General features: G+C 36.7%; 1 long non-coding RNA gene across 1 annotated transcript; it reads left to right on the forward strand.

Annotated features, from left to right (window-relative positions):
• Positions 1 to 399: 399 nt before the first annotated feature.
• Positions 400 to 8227, forward strand: LOC138707963 (uncharacterized). The gene is made up of 3 exons (XR_011334486.1): positions 400 to 539; positions 6739 to 6993; positions 7300 to 8227. It is a non-coding gene; the product is annotated as an uncharacterized lncRNA (long non-coding RNA).
• Positions 8228 to 9523: the final 1296 nt, after the last annotated feature.

A 9523-nucleotide genomic window follows, 5' to 3' on the forward strand; every position in this document is an offset into this window, starting at 1 on the left:
TGTGTTGTACTAGTAGTCTATATTGTAAATCTCTTCTGTATATATTTCATCTAGACTGTGACTATAAATTAAGATTTTATAATAATATTAAGTTTTTTGACTTGTTCCATATTCTAGCTGTAAGCATGTATGAATACCATGGAATGTTAATAAATACAATACAATACAATACAATCAACCCTATGACCAGTGCCTTGCCTGCCGCTTGGGCGCTAGTGTCGCGAATGTTGGCAAAAAAAAGTGTTGAAGTTGCGGGACTGACTGTGATGTTACTGCAGTGATCTCAATATTATAAACTGGATACGCAACTCCTGTAGAGAAATGCTGAAAAAAACGTGACCTGTAACTTCCGTACTATTGGCAGACCTGAGGCGTATCTCTCTCTCTCTGTCTAACGCACATGGGAAATGGTTGTTGTGTTGAAAGAAGTACGTATTTTATTTATATTTATTTAATTTTGCCATTATAATGGTGAAATACTGTACAGCATACGGCTGTAAACAGTTACAAACACCAGGAAGTGGAATTCAGTTTCAAAGGTAAACTATTTGCATCAAAACATGAATTCAAAACTATAGTATTAGCCGCTGACCTTATCTATTTAGTCATTGATCTTAGCACGATGTGATGATATATTGTTGTTACATTGCGGTATATTATAGTATTTATAGGTGAAATGTAGATATTTCCCCACGCTGCATACAGGAGAGAAAACATACTTAAATCATTGAAAACTTTTCGCATTTCTCGGCCTCACGTCACTTATTTATCACCTCAACTTACTAACCTCGTCACATACCCAGGTATTTAACCCACCAGTGGCGGTCGGTTCATTGAAGCAAGGGAAGCTGAGCCTCCCTCCTCTTCCCTCCTCACCATGCACGATTATGTGCACAATAGTATAATAATTGTAATCTATTAAATACTGCAAAAGATTCTGTTGTTGAACGATTATGCTCTTGCTCTCGCTCAATCGCGCTCGATCCGCCGTATATGAAGTGTGCTGCTTGTGCCTTTATCCCAGCGTAGCCGGCGCATACCATACCCTGCCGGCTGCCGCGCTTGCGCATTTGAGTGACAGTTGTAGTGCTACTATGCAGTGAAGCTACGTCAGGTTGAGATTCCGTATGATTCCGAGAGAAAGTTAAATATTGTGTATTTTTATGCGTTTCTTCCTAATTGGTGTGGGTTATTGAGTTGTGCAGTATGTTATTATGAATTGTACATTGAATTACAAAGTATATATTCCACCGATATTACTGTTATTTTGTTTTAAGTCCAAATAGCCTTCCGTAATGAATTATTCGCCTAGCACCTCAACTACAAGCGATATGCGTGAAGCTATTCCTGACACGGGAACCGTTCTCCACGAACATCCTTCGGAAACCTCCGGCGGTAGTCGTGATGTGGCTGATGACGTGAGTGTCTCTGCTGTTTCTTCAGCGAGTTCAAGTGCATGTTGCATTATTGATAGCTTAAGAAAAGTGTCGTTCGGATCACATAATTTTGAAGATAAAAAACTAATAATTATAAATGGTGGGCCTATGCCGAAAATTGATGATTTGAAGACAAAGACGAAATCATGTTTCAAACATTTTAGAGCAGATGTTTATTATGATAAATTTAAATGGCTCACTGCATGTGCAGATTCAAAGAAATTGTATTGCTGGCCATGTTTAATATTTAATACGGACAAAAACGTTTGGAACTCCCAGGGATTTTCGGACATAAGCAATTTCCATAGATCTGCACATCGCCATGAGATAACCCAAAGTCATTTTATTTCTATGACGAAACTTAAAACATTTGGGTTAACAAGAATTGATTTACAGATAGACGATCAATTGAGAGCTGACGTTTTAAAACACAATGCCTTAGTGAAGCATAACAGAGAAATTCTTGCACGCCTAATTACTGTAACATGCTTCTTAGGAAAGAACGAATTGTCATTTAGGGCTCACGATGAATCAAGAGAATCGTGTAATAGAGGGAATTATGTTGATTGTTTGAATCTATTAAGTGAATATGATGAAAAATTGGCGCAACATATGAAAACCTCTACTTTTACAGGGCTGTCCAAACACACGCAAAATGATTTGATAAATGCGATTGGGGAAGTTTTAATTGAACACATTAAATCAGAAATTAAAAGTTCTCCTTTCATAGCAATTATGCTGGACGAATCTACAGATATTGCATGCAAGTCACAACTAAGTACAGTTGTGCGCTATGTGACAGAAAGTGGTAAAATCCAAGAAAGATTTTTAGGATTTATCGACGTCAGTGCAGACAGAACAGCAGAAGGGCTTGCTAAGATAATTTTCAAATGTATTGATGAATATGATATCGGCAGTAAACTAATAGGGCAAACATACGATGGAGCGGCAGTTTTTGCAGGCCATGTTAGGGGGCTACAAGCAAAAGTAAACGAAAAATATCCAGAAGCAAAGTTCGTGCACTGTTAGGCCCATAGATTAAATCTTGTATTGTCGCAGGCATTGTGTGCAATCAAGGTTTGCAAAATATTATTTCAAACGATCTCAGGATTTTCATCCTTCTTTTCTAAGTCAAGTAGAAGGACCAATGCCTTGGATGAAGAAGTAAAGAAAAGATTCCCAAAGGTAGCCCCAACCAGATGGAATTACAATTCTCCACTAGTTCATACCATATATGACAACAAGGAGGCCCTTAAAGATTTCTTCACTCACATTCGAGAAAATCATGATAATTGGGATCAAGAAACATTCAATGCCGCCCGCGGATTTCTGTCAGAACTAAATGATTTCAACTTTAATTTCATGCTATTAGTATTTGCACAATTATTTCCATTGACAGACACATTATTCAACATTCTGCAGAAGAAATCCTTAGATATTGCTTACTGCTCATCAAAGGTGCAGCAAATAAAGGAATTAGTGAGAAATCAGAGAGATAAATTCAACGCACTTTGGGAACAAATTGAATCGAATGAAGAGCCACTCAAAAAAGAGCCCGCTCGTCCGCAACTGAAAATGATCGCGACGTTTACAGACGTCTCTACTATGAAATTATTGATAACATTTCTGAACAAATGGAAAGTCGTTTTCTGGACCTAGAAGCATTATCTTTTTTTGAGCTCTTGGATGTAAGCAAACGGAACACTCATCGCCAAATGTTTCCTGAAAGAGCTTTCACTAGTTTGAAAGATGCCTATCCTAGGCATTTGGAGTTTTCTCGCTTAAGAAGTGAACTGACTGCAATATTTAATATAGACGATTATGCAACCAAATCTGTCAGTGATCTCTTGAAACTTTTGAAGCAATTCCAATTAGACAGTGATACATTCCCGGAAGTTTATAAACTTTGCACACTTATTTCACGCTTCCTGCAACTAGTGCTTCTGTAGAGAGATCATTTTCGGCAATGAAAAGGATCAAAACATACTGCAGGAATACTCAGGGGCAGGAACGACTATCGGCACTTGGACTGATGTCGATTGAAAAGGAGCTTCTGGTGTCCTTGAAACAGACTTCAAACTTCATTGACAATGTAATAGACATTTTTGCCAGGAAAGGAAGGAGAATGGACCTTATATACAAACAAGCAATAGAGGTGAGATTTTTATTTGCTAGCATGAAAATAATGTTGTAAATTGTTCTATTACTGAATTTCTGCTCATAATTATAAAGTAAAAACGCATTTTGTTATTTACTCGTATTTTGACAGTATTCAAAAGATGTGAAGCAATTTACTCATCGCTTGTCCGATAAAAGTGTCTCATTTTGATATCTGTGGTGTTGTTCTTCTCAATACTGTAAACTATTGAATTAAGGCGCTACCCCAACATTTGTTTAAAACATTGGTTTCCAAACTTTGTGAACCCGCGATCCACTTTTGGGCGAGATTTCAATTTGCGGTCCTCGTACCCTCACTACAGTACCAGTTCTTGACTCCATTTCAAAAATAGAAATCCCTGTAAAATTTGAACAACTGTAAGCAATATTTTCTTGCGTATTTTCCGAAAAAAAAACTCAAAACAATCACGATAGCCACGGATGGATACTAAATCCGTTGCGTTCAACTGGTTGAAATTCTAAAAAAAAATGTAGGATAAATATGATGGGATGTTGAAACTATAGCCTTTTTCGCAGAGCTTGACTACTGTTGTCACGCCAGGAGAAGGCGGCTGAAGTACTTAGACGGGGCGGAGGGGAAACAGTCGCGCATGCGCACCGAGCTGTTCACTGCAATATTCCTGTTTCACAAACATCTACTGCAGGTATATTTGAGAGTGTCTGCGGGTCTGTGAAATAATAGTGGCGTTTGGTTGTGTTTTATTTGTTTCAACAAGAATAGTTTCAATATATCGCAAGTCTTTAATAATAGGTTTTTTTTCTGGTGTTAATATAGTTGATTATAATACAGGTAGTGGAGTTTTTATTATTGTATAGTGGTAGTTTAGGCTTACATAGCGGTTTATTAATTGCAAATAATTGTAAATATGTCGACAAAGAGGAAACAAGAACTGACAATCCATAGCGGAGAAAGAAATATTATTGCAAATGTGATAAAATGCTGTGATGAAGAAAAAGAACAACAATGTCTTAGCATTCCTGTTACGAAATCTGCAGAAAGGGCAAAAAAGTATTGTAATGTATCTATAAGAACGATACAGCGTATAAGGAAAGAAATGAAAGACTGCAAAGAAGAAGAAAGTGTTTTGTCGACACCTGGAAAAAAACGGAAACGTCCAGACTATCGGAACGCAAATGTAGATTACTTTGACCGGAGAGTGATAAAGGACATAATTGAGGATTTTTATCTGAACAAGAAAGTAGTACCAAGCTGCAAGAAACTTTTGCCTGTGTTAAAAGACAGAATTGATTTCAAATGGAAGGCGACAACATTACGACGAATACTAAAGGAAATGGGTTTCAGATGGAAGAAGTGTACATCGAGACGAAAATTTTTAATTGAAAGGGAAAACATTGTAAATTGGAGGTGTAGATACCTACAGACAATTAGAAAGCTTAGGGAAGAGGGTAAACCAATCTTGTACCTGGACGAGACATGGGTAGACACCAATTTAACGTTTCGCAAGTGCTGGCAGCATAAAGACGTTACGGGAGTTTTGACTACCGTTAATGCGTCTAACAGACTCATTGTTGTCCATCTGGGTGGGATTAATGGGTTTGTTGAAGGATGCGAATTAGTATACAAGGCGGGGACAGCAACAGGCGACTATCATGGACAGAAGAACTCTAACAATTTCGAAAAGTTGGTGATTGAAAAAGTTATTCCCAATCTGCCTACTCCATCTGTAATCGTCATGGACAATGCTCCCTATCATGGAAAACAATTAGATAAGGTACCAACCAAATCAGCGGTAAAAAAAGAAATGTTGGACTACCTGCGAAGGCATGGAGTGCCATGTGAAGAAAATATGAGGAAGTTCACTCTTTTTTCGTTAATTGAACAAATTCGTCCTAAGCAAAAAGTGTACCAAATAGATACGATATTTGCAAATCATGGTCACACTGTCGTCAGGTTACCACTGTATATGTGTGACCTAAGCGCTATTGAATTAGCTTGGAGTAGTGTTAAGAACTATGTAAGCTCACATAACACAACGGGTGATATGTCACTGAAAAGACTGCAAGAACTTGTGCAAGAAGGACTCAAATCTGCTACTAAAGAAGACTGGACTGGATACTGTAAACATGTGAGTGATATTGAAAACTACTACTGGGAGAAAGACGCAATAATGGAGGAGGTTATAGACGAGTTCATCATTAATGTTGGCGACGCGGACACCAGTGACGATGACAGCAGTGATGAGAGTGATGATGACAGCAACACCGAAGATGAAGATGAAGAATCTTTTATGTCTGACTTCGTTCCCCTGTAGCCAGGTAAGTGGACTGACGTTTTCAGGTCAGAGTGTAGCGTGAAGTTCCCCCGTCCCGCCTATCCACTCCACCCGCCAACTCGTAGCGCGAAGACAGTAGTTTTGCATGAAAATAATATCTCGAGCTTGCAAAAGAAGCTCTTATATTTTTATAACATTTGCAACACCTCTTAATTCATGGCAATTAAGTTTCTCGTCTATGATTGCCATCAAAACAAAAGCTGAAACCTCAAATTTGAAAATGATATCACTGTGTGTGTATTCAATACATAGTCCAGATTTGAGAGGCTACGTTCTGAAAAACAGGCACAGTTAAATTAATTATTTTTACTTTATTATTGCTGAGGTTTTTTTAATTTTTATATTCAAAGTTGTTTAGGTTTATAAATGCAAAATAATTGTATGTTAATAAGGCGTTCTTTTTATTTTGTAAATCATCTCGCGAGCCCCATCACTCTTTACTCGACCCCCACTTTGGGAACCACTGGCTTAATGTAAGTGTGGAGGTCACCTTCTGTTCCTTAAAGCAATGCTTTTTTAGTAGCTTCCTAGGTTCCACAGTCACCGACCGCCACTGTAACCCACAATGAAAAACAAATCAGACATCGGTCTCTTGTGTGGTGTGGAGATATATCAAAGATTGAACTATTTATATCGCTTAGATTACTATACAATAATTCTTTACTATAGCGTTACCACGTTAAGGTACAAATGTATTTAGATTATTGGGTTGTAGATCGAGTCATACGTATCCTATTATTATCGTTTTTCCTATCATTATATGTGTCTAATGCCAAGTCTGTATTGTTTTGAACCTATTGCTCTAATAGACCTATCTGTGTTTTGAACAGGTTTCCATTTTCACGGCCTGCAATTTTAAAGAAATGGATTCATGCAATAAGAAGGGATAGATGGACACCAACAACAAACAGCACACTCTGTATCAAACATTTTACACACGACTGCTGCCAGTTAAGACCTGGTATTAAAGTCAAGTTGCTGAAAGAAGATGCAGTACCCACAATTTTTAATTTCCCAAGTCACCTTCAGAAAAAAAAATTATTCCAAGACGGTGTCTGGTGCGATTGGAACCAACTGTTACTCAGGTTAGTAGTTAATTGTTAGCGATGTTTTGTAATGCTATTTTTTCTTACTATGAAGTAGTTAATGAGAATGTTACAATAAAATTTAAAATATTGGAATAGAGTAAAGGTGATGAATTGGCTCAAATTCACAGATACGCTACAGTTGTTTAATGAAACAGTTTTAGAAATCTACTCAAAATAGACCTTAACTTGTATAATTAAATAATTTGGTTCAAGTCTTATCTCAATCATTTTCTTTTGATTTCGCTGATATCAAGTAATTAAAAATCAGCAGGCAAATAATGAATAATTTTATTTCGATTTCAGGTGAAAGAAGCTGAAATAGATTTTGATCTTCCTCAGTGTACGTTATCAAGGGGACCATCTTCTGAAACACACAAATGCCAGCAGACACAAACACAACCTCTTCCACAATCACCCACAAAAGTTAAATTGAAGAAAATTATCAAATCACTACAAATGAAATTAAATCGCCGGAATAAAAAAAAATCAGTAGCCTTTCTGAATTAATTGCAGAGCTGAAAAAGAAAGGGCATCTGAACTGTGACCTGCAAACTATTTTAGAAAATAATTTAAGTGGTTTCTAATTTCACTTCATTATGAATCAGTTTCAAAATTCCCAGTGTGGAAAATCCAGCAAAAAGTACAGTGATATAATGAAAGAGTTTGCTCTTACATTACATTTTTACTCCCCTAAAGCTTATAAGTTTGTGAGATCATTGTTTCCATTATCACATCCAAACAGGCTTAGGTCATGGATTTCTTCTTATATTGGGAGTAGTGGAGATGCCTTTGTATTGTATATATTAGGTTAAAAGTGTATGTGAATTTAAATTTAACTGTGTGTTGAGTGTATATTGTTTTGTATTCTTATATGTTGTAATGAAAATATCGAATACATTTGTTTAAGCTTTAATGAACAAAAACTCTACATACATTTTAAGTTGTATAACCAAACTGTTGCTAACAGTATCTAAGTAACTGAGTAACAAGCAATCGACTATCTGCAGGTTACTAAGTAGATCTAATTTACTTTTCCCACATTGCTAAATCAACAGAACAGAAATTGTTATATTTAGATGTATCTGAAACAATTTTCTCTATGTTCAGAATGAATTAGCATCAATTAATGTGAATCGATGTATAGTGCGTGAATAATCACCATTCACCTCTTATGGCTATTATGTTTAACAAGCACCTGTGCTCACCGTGTGAGTGGCTTTCTTCTATTATACCTGCAGGAGGAAGTTTCTGAATTTCCTCCATAATAAATAATGATTATTTAGCAAAATATTTTCTTGATTTAAAGGCAGTTGGTTTATAAACATGGGTAAGATTACTAAATATGAACAGGTGGCACATCATGTGCACTAACTAGACCACACACAGTCAAAGTAGGTTTAGAGTCACGGGAAGATGCTTTTACCAGAGAATATTAGGAATGTTGTGTCCAATTATGAAATCTTCACAAAGATTAACAAGAACTGAAACTTTTATCTTTTTAAAATATATTCTTTGGATTTCAAGATTTACGTAATAAAATTTATTTATTTATTAAATGAAGTGGTGCCATAGTAACTTCTCCACACAGATACAGCAAAATTTGATATTCCTAATTTATTTACAGTTTTTCCTCAGAACTTCCAGTATCAATTAAAGGTTCTGTTGATATTTTATTTATTTTTAAATTCGTGACACCTCCAGAGAGACAAGGTGATGAAGCAGCAGCAACAAAAGCTAATGAATTAGTAATGGCTGATGTTTTTACAGAAGATCTGGGAGTACTCTTGTACAAACTTTAACAAAACATCCTCTTTTAGAACAATGTTTACATATCTCAATTCTAGCATGATACTATACTCTGATATGTTTGGCATACCCACAAAAGAAGCATTTGTAAAATCTAGCAGTTGGAGACGCAAATTCTGCAGCAGGAGATTCTTCTGACTTTGCAAGTTTAGTTTTATCATTAGCAGGGCTAGAATTAGCTGCAGAAGCAGAGAATAGTACATTGGGATAGGAATTTGACAGTGTTTCGGTAGACTCTATATGTCGAGTTTGCTGTAATATGAGAGTATTATTTCCTAAAAGCCTCTGACGTGTTTGAGAAGAAGGGAGTCCAGCAACAAAGGAGTCACGAATATAATCATCTCTATTTTGAGTTTGGTTTATAGCTTTGACACTTGAGAGGTAATAATGAATACACCCACTGGGTTGCTGGCCCACAGGGGCAGAATTGTGGGGTTCTCACTAATGTATTTCCTTTACATTAAAATGTTATGGTTATACTGCCAATACTTGGTCTCCAGAGCCTCGTTAGTGTAAAACAGGTTGCACCAAGTGAAGGTGAAGTTGAAATTTGGGTAAAAGAGACTACCCCTTGCGACAACGGATGTCATCACACAGAATCCCAAGAGATATGCTTAGTTATCTCAAGAAAAGAGATTACTGGGACGTCCCCAGAAATGCTGGAGAGATAATTTTTCTTTCAGACTGTAACGGGCCACATGGCCTAATACTTGGAGGGATG

Source organism: Periplaneta americana, chromosome 10 (assembly GCF_040183065.1).
Source record: "Periplaneta americana isolate PAMFEO1 chromosome 10, P.americana_PAMFEO1_priV1, whole genome shotgun sequence".
Lineage (NCBI taxonomy): Eukaryota > Metazoa > Arthropoda > Insecta > Blattodea > Blattidae > Periplaneta > Periplaneta americana.